The following is a 16,249-nucleotide window of genomic DNA, read 5'->3' on the forward strand; positions in this document are numbered from 1 at the left end:
AGATGCAGGTGATCCTCAGCACTAGGAAAGCTTTCTGAGGGAATTATCAGCAAAATGGGATGGAGAGTGAAACCCATGGGGCACCTTTTTCTGTGCATTCTTATCTCCAGGAGGTTGAGAGACCCCCAGGATTCATTATTTCCAGAGGTGACACTGGCAGTGGAGACTGGCCTCTTCAATAACTTCAGGTCTCTTTTGAATATGTCCTTCCCAACCAGCCGTGTAGTTGAATAGCATCAATAGTGAACGTGAATAAATGAATTCCAGATGAGGGATCTGCATGCCGGTAGGTAAGAGCTCTCCCAGGCATTCCTGGGTGATTGCTGGCTGTTTACTATCCTAATATTTTTTTGCTAGCAGATTAAGAAAAATAACTGAGCTCTTCCCCTCCTCCTCCTCCACAAAATCGCTGGCTTTGCGTGCACTCAGGGAATCAGGTCATGGAGCTAAAGGATATATTCAGATACCAGGGGATGCTGGACTGCAGCTATGCTCCATCCTCCAAGTTATTTAAATGGAGAGGAGCCTTCTGAAGGGCAAGAGCTCATTTTAACAGAGTTCCCAAAGGGATGTCAGGGCATTGGTGGGATTGATGGAGCGAGCAGGGGTAGGGTTTCACGCTGCCCCAGCCACCAAATGATCAGATCTCAGAGGTGCAGCTCGGGAGTGGATCCAACATCCATCCTGAGCAGCTCACCAGCCAGCAAGTTGGAAAAAAGGGCAGTTGGAAAAACAGAGTAATTAGTGGAATGGCAAGAATATGCAGGTCAGTAAAATGATTGTTATTATTAATGGTTATTATTACAGCAGTGGGAAGGTGCTGCATATGCTGATCTGGGACCTGTGTACGTAGAATTGTTCATGAACATTTCTAGGCAAGTGCTGCTCAGCTCTCAGAACACATTCTGGAACCTCTGCACCCTGTTTCCTCCCTTTTCTTTTTCCTTTTTTCCTGGTGGGAGCAGGGCAGACTCTTTTGCCCTTTGATGCTGTTTTTCCCCTGCCTGATGCAGCCTTTGTCTGCAGTGACTTTTTCAGAGAAGGATAAGAATGGACGGGGCTTGGAGCAACCTGGTCTGGTGGAAGGTGTTCCTGCCCATGGCAGGGGAGTGGAACAAGAAGGTCTTTCAGGCCCCTTCCTCCCCAAGCCATTTTGTGATCCAGTGATTAGGACCTGTCTGGCAGGTAACCCCATGGGAATCTTTTCTGTGCTACTGGGCACATCACTGAGGATGTGATTACAAGCTTTGCTCTAAACTCTGCCCCAATTCAGGTTTTCCCATCCACCCACCCAGTTATGTGGAGTGGATGGAGGCCCTGGGGCTCTCTGAGTGGGATTGCTCCCACATGAACGTTTCCATCCTTGTTCCTGCCACTGGCATGGCACAGGCACCCACCACGGGTGGTGCTTGGCTCCGGCTGCTTGGTGTGTTTGCTGCCCAAGGGCTGTGTGGACCATGAGACTCCCTCCATCCTGCTCTTTCCCGTGCCCCTTGGACACTTGGAGTGGTTCACCCTGCAGGACTCATCGCTCCATTGCTGCCACCTACCAGGCTGTAGGAAGCCTGGATGCCCAGCACAGCTGTGACACAGCTCTGAAGGGTCCGTGCCATCCCTACCGGGCAGAGGAAAACCAAGAGGCACTGGGGACAAATAGATGCTGATGAATCAGCCATGCCAAGAAGTGAACCTTGTTCTTGAGGAGAGCTGGATCTTGCCAGCACAATAGCTGGATTACAAAGCCATTTCCTCCAATTACCTTCTCTGTCAAATCTCTGTGTCGTCTGGCACTAGGAAAGCTTGGATTCAAATTCATTGTGAATTGGGGCAACGACACCAGAGATTTCTAAATTAATATCCTGCCAAGAGGAATTGAGCTTGTTTTTTCCAGTCATGTCAGTTCTGATTCCTTTGCTTGTCAGAGAAAACTTGGGCATGCCATCTGGTTTCAAGGGTACGGAGTAAGGAATCATAGGTTGCTCAGCCCAGCATGTTGAGTTTGCTGTGCAACAGCTGCAGGGAGCTTTGGGGGGGGGGGGGGGGAAGAAAAATTAAGTAAAAGGGCTTTGTGGGCCCTTCTTGGCACCTGGCAAAGGGCAGAGGGGGAGACCAGAGGCACAGGAAAAAGAGGGCATGACCTCTTCCTTGGAACAGTGAGAATTTGCACAGCAGAGTGGACTTGGATGAATTACTGCCCTCTTCACGTCTTCCCAGTAGACAGTCACGAGCCATTCTGGATGCATTAACCATGGACTGCTTGCTCCACAGGCTGCATTAAATACATTCAACTGAGTGCCAAAGAACTCCTCGGCACCACAAAACCCGTGGACCTTAAAATTTCCAGGAAAGGAGCAGCAACTGTGCCACTGAGCTGGGGCCTCGTGTCTGTCTTACCCTAAACTCATGGTTTTACAGGTCAGAATGGCCCTGGGATGGAGGTCTCCACAGCTGAGGATGGGAATGCTTTGAGCCTGGAAGGTGAGCTGTGGAGGGGCAGGGGCAATTGGGAGGGGCTGCATGTCCTTGTCCTGTTGCAGGCAATCTGGGACAGCCTTCAGAAAAAGAGGGTTGCAGGTCATAGGGAAGGGCTGTGCATGGCAGGGAACAGCTTGGTGCCTGGCACATCTCCTTCTGTAAGGAGCAGATTTGGAGAGATGTTTTGTGTCCCTCCTTTCAGCTGTCAGTGGGCAGAGGACCCTCCTGGGGTGCCCCAGAGCTGAGCCCCCACAGCCGGTGCCGCTGGGGCTGCACAGCTCCTTTGTCACGGCACCAGGCGTTGTCACTGGGCCCCCAGCCAGCGGGTCACCTCTGCAGAGGCGCCGTCAGCCCTGGGTGCCAGCATTCCCACCCAGCCCTTGGGAAGGAGCCACCTGCTTCCCCTGGGCATCCCTGCCACCAGCTGCAGCTGCCAGCCTGGGGACCGGGGCCGCGTCCCTCCCCTCCCGGCCCCTTCCAGCTGCAGGAGCAGGGCTTGGGGCATGCAGTGCTGTCGGTGCCAACTGCCAGCTGGGAAGGGGGAGGCTGCTGCTGTGCCAGCAGCGAATTTGGAGAGGCTTCCAGACTTCCCCCCTCCGTGAGCTGCTTGTACAAACCGTCTGCCTGAGCCGGGGTTTGTGGGGAGCGCACGGAAGGAGGAGCTGGGAAGGCACAGCAATGGGTGATATCCCTCTTCCCTTCATATTATCCCCACATCCTGCCTGTGGCTGCCTGCACTGCTCGCAGCAGGATGGAGAGATGGGCTCTCCGGATGCGCCGGCAGCTGCAGAGGTGTTGGTGGTCAGTGCTGGGGGCTGTGTGAGCACCCCATTTATCACCCCCCACACACCAGCAGCCGCTTCTTATCTCTCTTCCCAGCTGGCATGGTCCATGCCAAGGCTGGAGCTGGAGAAATCGGTCTCTGTGTCACCCTCTTCTGAGCTGGTGGGTTGTGTTCTCCCTGCCACTGGTGCTGGTGCCTGCCTTGCTGTGCCCGGGCGGGCGCTGGGGTGTTTTTGGGGGCTGCGCTGGGAAATGCTGCTCGTGGCTCCTTCGGCGAGGGGCTGCTGGGGGCTCTCTCAGCCACGGCTTTATAAATTCAAACAGATGTGTTTTAGAAAACCCCAGCTTTGAGACGTGCTCTCTGTTTAAATGGTTTCGGAGGAAATTTGCACTTCAGTGGATGTGCGGAAAAATGGTGTTTTCAAAGCGAAAATGAAATGAAAACCAGCCTTCCCCCTCCCTCCCCCAGTGAAACACTATTTGCAAAGTGGGGCCTCTGTTTTGAGGTATTTGAAGCACACAGACATCCTTCTTCTTGCTTCCTCCGCTTTGCTGTTCTTTTCTTTGCTTCTATTTCCCGTATTTTCTTTATGTCCCAAGTCCATTCTCAGAGAGCTCTCAGCTCCCCTTGTCACTTGGAGGGTGTAGGGTGTCAGGAGAGAGCTGCTGAAGGGTTGTCTAGTGTATTAAATCCCTATACTTTCCATTTTTTTGGATAAAAGGTGCTCAGAACTGAAATTCTCTATAGAAACTCTCTAGTTTTTACACACATCAGGCTTTATAATTTATGCCTGCTTCCCTGAGGCTGTGCCTGTGAGCAACTGCCTTGGGCCCTGCCTGTGCACAGGAAGGAGAGTGGATGGATTCCCAGGAGCTGCCGGTTTACCTGTGGATGGGGAGCCTGTTTGCACTGACAGCTTGATAAAATCCTCACATCCTGCTGCATATCCTTCCCTCTCTGGCTGGGGGGATGATGTATTCAAGCCTTTTCCGGATGGAGTGACAGGACAAGGGGGATGGATTCAAAATGCCAGAGGGAAGGGGTAGATGGGATATTGGGAGGAATATTTTATGCTGAAGGTGGGGAGGCCCTGGCACAGGTTGCCCAGAGGAGCTGTGGCTGCCCCATCCCTGGAAGTGTCCAAGGCCAGGTTGGATCAGCCTGGTCTCATGGAAGGTGTCCCTGCCCATGGAATGAACTGAGCTTTAAGGTCTCTTTCAACCCAAGCCATTCCGTGGTCCTGTGCCCAGAGGGCAGATTTAAGGCAGAGAGGTTGTGCTGTGTAAGCCTGTGTGTGTGTCAGCTTGGCTGTGGTGTCCTGAGCATGGAGACCTCTGAGGGGGGATCCACTGGGTGACGGAGGCTGTGGAGAGTGATGGTGTCAGTCCAGAGAGGGGCAAAGGCCCCCTGGATGCTGGTGGGGCTGGGATTTGGAGGGATGGTGCTGGATACGGGGGAGGACGGGCCCGGCACTGCGGATTGGTGACAGCGAGACCCCGAGTCTGTGCATTGTCCAAGGAGCTGCTCATGTGGTCTCAGTCGAGCCAAAATACTCTTTCAGAAAGAGAACGGGCCAGATGTCTCATTATTGCTGCTCACAATGCTGCCCTCCCAGCCCAGCGATCCATCAGGGGCTCGGCACAGCCCCACAGAAAGGTCCCTGACACGTTCTTACAGCAGGGCCAGGTTCTCACCACTTGTGTGCATTTGTGCCCCTTGACAAATGGCTGCCGGGCTCCGGTTTTGTTCCCAGTGGCGCTGGTGTCAAGCACAGGGCTCCTATTCAAGTGCCCACCAACGGTGGCCCACAACTCACCGCTTCCTCTCCTTCTCTGGCTTTGTTTCCCCATGACAGTCACTCGGGAAGTTTTTTGCAATCTCACTGGGTATTTTTAAAGACAGTTTTCAAGGGGCAAAGGAGCGCCTCTATAGCAAGGACTGTAAAAATGCCTTGGGAGTACACGAGGTGAGGAATTCCTGCTTGCGTGGCTGCGTTGCTCACACGACGTTTAATTGCCTTTTTCTTTTTTTAGGCAATTTTTCCAACAAGTTGATTTATGGAATTGGCTGGCAAAGCCTTGAATACATTGAGAAATACAACTTCTACAATGGACCAACACATCCTTAAGGAATGAATGGTTCCTCTTTAAACTGGGAGCTGTGCTCCTGGCTGCTCCGAGCACCTTGGGAACGGAGGAGGATTAGGACCAGGCTGTGAACTGTGGTGTTTGTCCTGCTGTGTAAACCTGTACTGGTAAGATGTTGGCTTTAAACTGCATTCTAAGTTATGTGTGTGCCCAAAATTGCCTACAGAAAGTGCCCCAGAGGAGTCATGGTCTGTACAGAGACACAACACAAGGATGTCCCAGCCTGCAGAAACTGGCAGTGTGAGCTCCCAGGCTGCTGGTAAAACCCAGGCAGGCCAGTCCATGCAACCCTGGGTGCCAGTGTGATGTTTCTGTCCAGATCTTCTGGTTATGAAAAGTTTGGGTTTATAAATAAGGAGCCCTTTGTATTCTCCAGACAGTGACTTTCTGCCATATTATCTCACTGCAGTTCCCCTCTGACTTCAGTGAGTATTTTGTGCGCTCAGAGAGCATTTTCCATCCCTTGAGCCTGAAAGGGAAGAGGATTTATGGAATGGGGAGCTCGAGGCACCAACTCAGCAAATACCAGAGTGTGTATGTAAGTGTTTGCAGGTCGGAGATGGAAGTACACAAGTGGTCTTGATCATCTTAAGCCACTCTGTTGCTGGGTCCAAGGGCTGAGCTGGGAGGTAGCACAGTTTGCACATTGACATTTTCAGCTGCCTTGTCTGAGGAGAGCTTTCCCTCTGCCCTGATCTTGCATCTTCTTCCAGTTAGCCTGTCTAACAGACTTACAGCTACTCGGCTCCACATCATGTTGCCAGTGCAGCAGATTCAATTATCTTCTTATGGTCTTAAGCTCCATTCTCTTCAATTTTGGCAGGTACATGATGATGTCTGTGACCCATTAGTGTTTCTCTCTCTTTCTGACCTGTTGTTGTCCCCCCTAATGCTATTGTTATGGAAGTTTTTGGTGGCTCTTTCTATGTCTTACACTTTCAGTAAAGATCAGCTTTCACTCCAGCCTTCAAAGTCGTCCCTTGCTTCTTTCTAGCCAGGTAAAGCCTGGGGGGATCCTGTGGCAGATAATGTGAGCGTCTCGACTGGTAATTATAAAGCCAGGATCTGTAATTAACTTTTCTATGAAACTCTCAACCCCAAGGTGTGCCTTTATCCCTCTATTAATTAGCACAGGGAAGGGACACTCCTGTCTAGAGGCAGAAGACAAAAATAGGAGCAGGGGCGAAATAGAACTGGTTCCTTTGAATGATAAATATTGTTCCCTTTATGCCTTAAATAAAAGGAGAGTTTGGCTAAAACCAGGGGGGGTTTAACTCTTGGAAAAACTGACTTAAACAGAATTGGAGGAAATAGTCCTGGATTAGGCACCAGAAACCTCTTCCAGCAAATTTCTCTCATTCGAAGGTAAGCTCAGCTCAGTTGATACCTGTGTATTCTTGGTAAAGGTTTGTTCAGCCTGTTTCTGGGACTGTTGAAATGTTTTGGTTTTGCAGACATGAGGCTTGGGAGCACACGGGTTTGTGTGTTAACCCCCATGAGCTGTGGCTTTGGGAACAGACCATATATTGCCAGAGCTGTTAACATGTCACTATTTGCATACTTTATTTTTTTTTTTAATATTAGCAATTTGGAAACAGTTTAAAAACTCTTCCATGGAAAAGACTGTCTGAGAATAGTTTTTTTCACAAACCTTCATGAGGAATTGATTATGCAGTCCTGTGTACTGGAAGGAGAACTTGATGTACCTCCATATAAATCTACAAGCAGCAGGACTTGTTCTGCCAGATTTGAAGCAAAGAGAAGAGTTCCCCAGGGGAGAGGGTAATAGCCAACAAAAGCAGGTAGTGTCTGGCAAATCTTACTAATACTGGGGATTCAAAACTGGCCAAGCTGGAGAGCACAGCAGTAGGATACCTGTAGGATGCCTGCCTGAGGACTGTGCAGCTTTGCCAAAGAAAGTTAAACTAGGTAGTTGAAGTGTTTGTTGGTTGGCTGGACTAACTTAAAAAAGAAAAAAAAAAAAAACCAAACCCAAAAACTATTTCAGTTGAGCCCACTGAAGGTTTTTGGGAGACTCTTGGGAGAAACACCATCTGCACAAGTGATGGCAGCTGAGTGTTCCCCCTCTGATCTGCGCTCATGGCCAGTAAGGGCTGCACTGTGATTGCATTTCCAAGCCTCCCATGTGTTTCCCAGTAGGAAGCTGACGGGAGAGCACCGTGCTGTAACACTGAGCTGCTCTGGAGGCATTTGGGTGGAAGTGTGTTAAGACATGATTTAAATTCACCAGCAGGCCCAGACATTCCTTCCAGGAGGTCTAAGCGTGCTCGTGTGTCTTGGCTCTGCAGGTTCTGAGCTGCTGTGGGCCTTCTGACTCGTGGGGTTCCTGGAGGCAGGCAGCCTCCCCAGTGGGGGTGATATTTGTGTTTGGGGTTTGTTTTGCTCATTGCACAATTCCTTGGAATAACTAACGCCTTTCGGTGACTCAGGGCGAAGGCATCTGACTCAGAGCAGTGTGTTTGCTGGGCTGGTTTGTGCTTTTCCAGATGTGCAGGAGCTCTGGGACGATAGCTGGAATGGGGATGAGTGTTATGAGTGGTGCTGGTGCTCAGCTCCAGTTCTCCCAGGAGGTGGAAGGGAGTGAGGCTTTGGCATCATACAGAAGATCCTCATTTTCCATCCAGTTACGGCTGATGACACCCCTTTGGATCTGGGGCATGTGGGAGCTGTTATATTCTTGGCAAGTGTTTCAGGTGAAACCACCACTGAGGTGGTGTGCCCAGGTGGCCAAGAAGGCCCAGGGCACCTCAGCTGTGCCAGCTATGGTGTGTCAGAGGACCAGGGCAGTGCCCACCCCTGTGCTGGGCACAGCTGAGGCCCCTCGAGGGCTGGGCCCAGTTCTGGGCTGTCATGGAAGAGACACTGAGGGGCTGGAGCTTGTGCTGGGAAGGGGCTGGAGCAGCAGGAGCGGCTGAGGGAGCTGGGGGGGCTCAGCCTGGAGAAAAGGAGGCTCAGGGGGGACCTTCTGGCTCTGCAACTCCCTGACAGGAGGGGGGAGCTGGGGGGGGGTCGGGCTCTGCTCCCAGGGAACAAGGGACAGGACAAGAAGGAAAGGCCTCGAGTTGTGCCAGAGGAAGTTTAGGTTGGATATTGGGAACAATTCCGTCATGGAAGGATTGTCCAGCCTTGGCACGGCTGCCCAGGGCAGTGGTGGAGTCCCCATCCCTGGAGGGATTTAAAAGCCATGTGGATGTGGCACTTTGTGGCGTGGTTTAGTGGTGGCCTTGGCAGTGCTGGGGGAATAGTTGACTCAAATATCTTAGAGGGCTTTTCCATCCTTAACAGTTCTATGACTCTGTGAAAGCAGTGGCTTCAGGGTACTCTCTGCAAGATGCAGTGGTTCAGCACAGGTCCTCCCTGGAGACAGCCTCACAAAATGAGGGTCCAAAATAGGGAATTGTCCAGGCCTCCCTACTTACCTCCCACCTCTACTCAATCTGGTTGATCGTGGAGCCATTAGGGTGGCTTAAAGTTCTGCCTCTTCATTACCCACCATCATCCCTGTCTCCCTGCAAGGAGTGTCCAGGGTCAAGCCACACAGATTTCCAGAGCCCAAAGCAAAGCAAACCAAACTCTTAAATTCTTCTAACTCTTGAAAGGCCCTCAGATGCTGTGATATGGGGCCCAGAAATACTTGGGATATTAGCTGCTAATAACCGTGGAGGGCTGCCAGCACTGGGAACGGCTCGTGCTGTTGTCACAGCACAGGGGACAGCTGAGCAGTGCCTTCCTGGAGGTGTTCCTGAAGAGCCTGATGGGCTCAAACCGGGGGGGTTTAGTGTTGGGAGGGACCTTGAAGTTCATCAGCTTGAGGCTGTTTCCTCTTGTTCCCTGGGAGAAGAGCCTGACCCTCACCTGGCTACAACCTCATGTCAGGGGAGAAGAAACTTCTTTAGGTGACACCTCTGTATTTACCTGAAGAAAACCAAAGCATTAAGAAGTGTGAAGGGCTTCTTAGACTGGCCAGCATTTCTAGCTCATGTTATCAGTCCATCTGTACAGAAGCCCTCATCCAAGGCTAGACAAGGCTGAATGCAAATAGTGAGGATATATTTGTATGCTGTGGCATAACTATAGCCCCAGGCTCTGATTCATGTGCTAAGTTGGTACTTCTGAGTGCTATAAGTTGTGCATTACATCATTAATTAACCATTAGGAGAGCTTTAGACATTGCATACATTTAGTTCATAAACTGCTACCCCTGTTCATCACCCACAAAACTGATAATTTTGCGACCCTTGCCTTTCTTAGGACTTGGGATGTCATCAAATTATGGGGCATCCTAGACATCTCTAAAATGTGTGTCTTAATTTATTCCAGCCTTGAGGATATTCTTAGGCTGTTTTGCTGATAAACTCTTCAAAGGATGTGCATGAACCCTCATTCCCCACTCCCACCACTTCTAAACCTTGGCTTGGTCAAGGTTGCTTGTTCAACATTCCACTGTCCCGAGCCTTGAGCTGAATCAATGTCTCTTATCCTTCTGTGGAGGATGGTAATGACTTTGCAGCCCATGTACTCCTGAATGTTCCTCACATGACAAACTAGCCACTGAAGTCTGGAGGGAGTCTCCTTAATGTTTGTATTTATAGGCCCAAATGAGTATGGCCCTGTGGAGATCCTTGCCTCCTGCAATGATTCCAGCTCCAGCCTGTGTGTTCCTTGTCAGGCTAGGCTTGGAAGGGATCTTAAAGCTCATCTCATTCCAAACCCCTGCCATGGGCAGGGACACCTTCCACTAGCCCAGGTTGCTCCAAGCCGTGTCCAACCTGGCCTTGGACACTTCCAGGGATCCAGGAGCAGCCCCAGCTTCTCTGGGCAACCTGTGCAAGTTGAGTCAGGATCTTAGGTTTAAAGGAGGCTTAAATTTTAACTCATTCCCAGTCCAGGTTAGAGGGTTTCCTGTGTAATGGTGAATATGGGGGAACTAAAGGCAAGATCCTGATTGCTTCATACATGACATATAAATCTATCCTGGATAAAAGTAGTGCTCAAAATCATCTGAGGAGGTTGTCAGGGCAGGTCACCAACCAAAAGGTGACACAGACTGTCTTTTGTCTCAAGTCACAGTCTCAAGGGCTTAAGCAAAGCCTTTCAGACAAGGTCAAGGACAAAGATTTGAGGAATTTGCAGTGGAGGATCACACATTTGTTGCTATCTTGATTGAATTATGCTTTGTGCATGATGAACTCACATAAAATTCATGTTCTCCCCTTCCCTCAGTGCTTTATTAGGTGTTTTAACTGTTTTATAGCCTTTTCTGCACATTGTCTTAGATGTGCTTAACATCAGGAACTGTGGCTTCCTTTGCACAATAGTTGGTGGTGGGTTTTGACCAGCATAATCTTGGCAAAAGTCTTCTCCTTTGGGAAATGCATCAGCCTAGGCCATGAATGGGCCAGAAAAAGTTGATGACATTGCTTTGCCCAGAGGCTGCTGCAGCAGAGGAAGTCTAATCAAAGGCTTTAACAGGCTTTGCATCAAGTCTCCAGCAAGGCTGTCCTAAGGAGGCAGTGTCGACATACGGCTCTTTCCTGCACAATCAGCCTGACCCGGAGCAGGGGTCACAAGGTTTGTCACTCAGAGGGCTCTAATCAGTCCTTCTGGCCTCTTAGGTGGGACTCAACCCAAAAGCTCTTTGATTACAGTGGATACCAGAGACCCACGTAAGGCCTGGACAACTCCTTTTATTTATTTTAAGCATTGCTTTGAGTGTGAGGTTGGTCAAAGCAGTGCTGGTGGTGGAAGAGCAAAGAACTTAAGCCTCTCCACATGAAATGTTGCTTCATTTTCCAGCTACTTCCTACTCAAGGAAATACTGTTTGCAGATGGTGCAGTTACAAAACAGTCATAAACCACCCCATTATTATCCAGATGGATTTAGTACTGCAGAGAAATCTTTGCTATCTCATTTTGGGAATGAGGTTTGCTCTCCCCACTGACATATGGAATGATTCTGCTCAAAATCCATCCAGTGGCAAGATGTAAATAGTCAACATCTGTAACCCTGACAGATGGGTTTGCTGTTGTTTTCTTTAAATCCCGACTTGGGCTAGGCAAGGTGGACAGAAATGCCTGGTCAGATATGGAGAGACTTCATTCCTTGCAGGAAAAGCAGTTGCCGTGGCAGAGAGCAGCTTTGGTGTGAGGTATGTCACCTCTGTCCCATCACACCTCTGGGAGATGGAATTTCGGAAGGAAGGGAAGGTGAGTTGCTGCAGATCCCTGCCTGTGGCTTCTTTGCTCACCTGCTGGCACGAGTTGGTTCATCTGCTGCCTAGAGCAGCTGATGGAGGAAAATCCCAGAGGTAACTGAGGAATTTGGAAGAAATAATAGAGGATATGGATGTAATACCATGAGACAGACCAGAGCTACCTGGAAATCCTAGGAAAGAGCCCCTCCATCTCATAGTGTGGCCGTGCCTGAATGATGCCAGCACCTGGCTGTGGCTTCCCTTGAGGCCATCTCTGAAGACACTCGTTTCTGGGCTCCCATCAGCCTGCTTCAAAAGCTGGGCTGGGTCCAAAACGTGACTCTATATTGAAGCCAGCTGGGTCATGTCTCACAGGTGAGGTGAATTTCTTCCTGGCCACTGTAGTGGAGGAAACCAAAATTATCCCAGAGAACACTGACTCCAAAAGGGCAATCCACTTCTTTTCCACCCAGAGCAGGGGTCAGGCAAGCAGCAGTAACACAGGATTAGAGCTCCAGGCTGGGTCCTGTGTCTCCAGCAGGTTATTTCTAAGCCTCCCAGGTCTTCCTGCCCTGGTTATGCTCTCATACACTTCCAAACTTTCTCAGCTGGCAGCAGAGCATTTGAAACAGCATCCATGGAAATTATGGTCTTGCTTTGCTGCCCACACTTGGATGACAGCTGGCTCTGGCTGGAGCTTACCCATTGCTCTTTAAGTCTAGTGACCTGCATTTAACCATATTTCACTTATCAAAATTAGGTGAAACATAACTCTTTCCACAAACAGTCATTGGTTTTGTTAAGACCTGCTCAGCGATTTCATCTTTTCCTTTAATTCAGCTTTTCAATTAATTTTTTTTTTAGAGAATACTGCCTGGTTATTTATGTGTGCGCAGACCATATTTGTGTGGGTTTGGTGCTGATCAGCTGCGTGTGTGTTTACAATAGCCCTTGTGTTATCCCAGCCGGCAGCCTGAAAACACTTCCAAATTATTCCACATCAGAAGCGAAGAGGGTTTGGATAGACTCCTAGGGGAAAGTCTTGAAATGGTGCCCAAACCTCAGTCCCAGTGCTGTAAGTCAGGCACGTGGCTGATATTTTATCCACCCCAGCTTGGACTTTGACAGGCTGTTTTGTTTGTGGAGGAAACGGGAACTTGGGAGCAATTTTAATCAGAGATTTCTTGGAGATGGGCTTCCTCCTTTCCTTCGTTCCGTTCTGCCCTCTCTTGACACAAGTGCCTGCACTCTGCCCGTGTTCTCTAAGAAATGATGGAAAATAAGGGCACAGAAGCCCGAGGGCCGGGCTGGACTGAAACAAACCCCTGGGTGGAGGGGGCCTGACCTGGCTCGAGCCTTTGGAGAGGTGCTGGGTTTGTGTACGAAACACTTGGGTGACTGTACGTGGATGAGCACCAGGAGTTTAGGGTCACTAGGGTTTGGTGTTTGCTGCTAACCTCAAAGCAGGCTGGGAAGTTCAGACCTAAATGGTGCTGAAATAAAAACCTGGAAATAGTCCAGAAAATCCTAAACCAGTTTGGGTTTGAAGGGACCTTGAAGACCATCTCTTTCCAACCCCCTGCCAAGGGCAGGAACACCTTCCACTAGACCAGGTTGCTCAGTGTGGAAAAAAAAGGAGTATTGTCTCAAAACCAAACTCCTACAATGTGAGTTCAGTTCTAGAATTCTTTGCTTTTTAGCTGGACTAAATATGACATTGTTTTCCAAATATATTGGCATTACTGTGGCTTGGAAACTCAATAACTGAGCCATCTCTGGTCTTGGACCTTGAGTTACTCATATAATAGTACACTTTACTATTGGAGTAAAGATCACTTTTTAAAAATGTAATTTAAAACTGGCACGCACATTGATTTAGGAATGCAAAATGATTTTGTTATTATCTCATCTCAAAACCTTTTCCTTGATCATCTGCAACTCTGAATTGCAAAATGTATTACAGAAACACAGCTGTTGTGTCTTATAATGTGAGGTAAGACATTCCATGGCGGTTGTTTGTCTCAAAACAAATTTACAAATCCAGAGCAATGTAGCTGCCCCATCCCTGGAAGTGCCCAAGGCCAGGTTGGACGGGGCTTGGAGCAACCTGGGCTAGTGGAAGGTGTCCCTGCCCGTGGTAGGGGGTGGCACTGGATGGGCTTTGAGGTCCCTTCCAACCCAAACCAGTCTGGGATTCTGTGACTAAGAGATGTCTCTCAGAGAGTTTGGTAACTCCTTGAGTTGAACACCTTACAGAGGTTGTGCTCTGAGACTGAGAGAAGGACCTAAACTTCTTCTCCTTAAGGTGGTGCAGCAGTTCAGAGATCAAAAATGCATGATGGTGATCCAAATCTTTGACTCCAGGATTTGGAGCTTTCAGCTTCAGAGCTTTCCTCTGCAACTTTATAAGAGAAATTCAGGGATCTGGTAACACTGAGTGACCTTACAGAGAAGAGCAGTAATCACTCTGGAACCTGGGCCAGTCCATTCCCTCATTAGGACAAGGAAGCTTTTATCTCTCCTGCAGTAATGATGCATTTTTAAAGCGTTTCACACCTACTTTCAATCTCAGTAAAGACCATGAAACTTCTTTGGCTGTGGCCACACGGTATCTGTTGTTAAACAGACTGTTAAAATTAATCAACCCAGGTTAAGCAGCCAAAATTACCACTTGCCATCTCTGGCCCGAGTCTGCTCCCTCAGAGACAGCCCCGTAAGAGGCTGAACGCTGATTAAACGCTTCTCTGCCAAGTGCAGTCCGAAACATTTTGGCAAGAACTGCCTGTACAAAGCACAGAAAAAAATGTACAGGATGTAAAAGGCTCAGTGTGTCAGCCTGCTTGAATCCAAACCATCCCCTGCCACAAACCCCTGCACTAGCAAACATCCCATCTGCCTGATGAGAGCTTCTGTACCCTGGCCCCAAATTTCCGCGCTCCATCCCCAGGGTTGTTATGTCGTGACTTCATTATTGCTGCTGGCTCTAATTCACACTCCAATCCACAGTGCTATCAGCAAAAGACATTTTAAAAAAAAAGTAAAAATTAGTAATGGCCTTGATTTTACTCAGAGTACAGACTGGAGGCTTAAACTCTTCTTTGGAGGAAGTCCTGCTGCATCCAGGGCAGGAAGGAAGGGAAGGAAGTTCAGCCCACATGCCCTCACATGCACTTGTTGGCAGTGGAGGGCAGAAGGATGAGGAGCTTGTGAACTGTCCCACTGGGCTACTTAAACAGAAGCATCTGGACCACTTCTAGAAGATCTGTTTGACCCCTGGGCAGGCTGGATCCTTGAGTCAAAGGGTGCTGCCTTGTGCCAGCTGAGCGTGAGGAGGTTTAGATTGGATATTAGGGAAAATTTCTTCAGGGAAAGGGTGTTCAGACACTGGCACAGGCTGCCCAGGGCAGTGGTGGAGTCACTGTCCCTGGAAGTGTTGAAAAAGTGTGTGGGTGTGGCACTTGAGAACATGGTGGTGGTGCTGGGTTCATGTTGGACCTGATGATCATAAAGGTCTTTCCCAACCTTAACAATTCCATGATTCTATGCACAGCCTCTTTCCTCCTCTCCTTTCCCCTCGTCTTCCCTCTCCCCCTCTCTGAAAACACGTCAGCAAGTCTGAAGGCAACAGTCACGCTCATCCACAGTGATGGAATTTAATCTCCTGGTAATTAGGGTTGGAAAATCTCAACATTGGCAACATTTTCACTTGAACAGAAGGGCATTCCTGCCAAGACTTGGATTGTCTTGGAGTAAGAAAAGTGCAATCAGGATCACAGGATGCTGAGCTGGGAATCTGGGGGGCCAGATCCCGTGGTTGGAGAAGGTGGTTACAGTGCCACTGACTTCAGCAGAGCTCTGGTTTGTGTCAGCTGGGATCCTGAGGAGCTCTGCTGGGCGGAGACTTGCCTTTCAAAACACAGCAGATGATGTCTAAAACCTGTTTAATATCATGTACAGTTCCCCTGCGCTGGCTCTGGGTAGTCTGGCCCCTCAGCCCAAATGACGTCTGGTGTCAGCAGTTGCTTTTGACTGTTTTGTGGTTTTCTTAAAGGCAAATAACTTCCATGCAGGGCTAATGGAGGAGCTCCCATCTCAGCTGCTGGATGTGTGCCGAAGAAATGGAGTGAAACACAGAAGTGGTCACAGACTATAGACCTGCACCTATACAAGATTTGGAATTTTGCATCTGTAGTGATTTTCGTCTTTTTTTCCAAAGAATCATAGAATCAGCTGGGTTGGAAGGGACCTCTGAGATCATCAAGTCCAACCCTTGATCCAACCCCGCCGTGGTTCCCAGCCCATGGCACTGATGCCACATCCAGTCTCAAACACCTCCAGGTACGCTGACTCCACCCCTCCCTGGGCAGCCCATTCCAAGGTCTGATCACTCTCTCCATAAAAAATTTCTTCCTAATATCCAACCTAAACTTCCCCTGCAGAGCTTAAGACTGAGCCCTCCTGTCCTTTTTTTTTCCCCACAGTAAGAACTTGTCCAGAGGCTGGACTGAGAGGGCTGTGAAGCCACCAGCCCTGGCTGCTCCTGCCACCAGCTCTGCCCGGCCACAGCGCTCTCACCAGCTCACCCAGCAGAGGGGATCGAAGGGACCCAACGCCAAAACCCGGGAGAG

The 16,249-nt window shown here is 49.5% G+C and overlaps 1 long non-coding RNA gene across 1 annotated transcript; it reads left to right on the plus strand.

Moving 5' to 3' along the window:
- The first annotated feature begins 2,311 nt into the window (after nucleotides 1-2,311).
- Nucleotides 2,312-15,844, plus strand: LOC120323542. The gene is made up of 3 exons (XR_005564081.1): nucleotides 2,312-2,478; nucleotides 5,293-5,513; nucleotides 15,692-15,844. It is a non-coding gene; the product is annotated as an uncharacterized LOC120323542 (long non-coding RNA).
- The last annotated feature ends 405 nt before the right edge of the window (nucleotides 15,845-16,249 follow it).

Source organism: Pipra filicauda, unplaced genomic scaffold (assembly GCF_003945595.2).
Source record: "Pipra filicauda isolate LSUMZ 115617 unplaced genomic scaffold, ASM394559v2 scaffold282_size1924045_pilon, whole genome shotgun sequence".
In the NCBI taxonomy this organism is placed as follows: Eukaryota; Metazoa; Chordata; class Aves; order Passeriformes; family Pipridae; genus Pipra; species Pipra filicauda.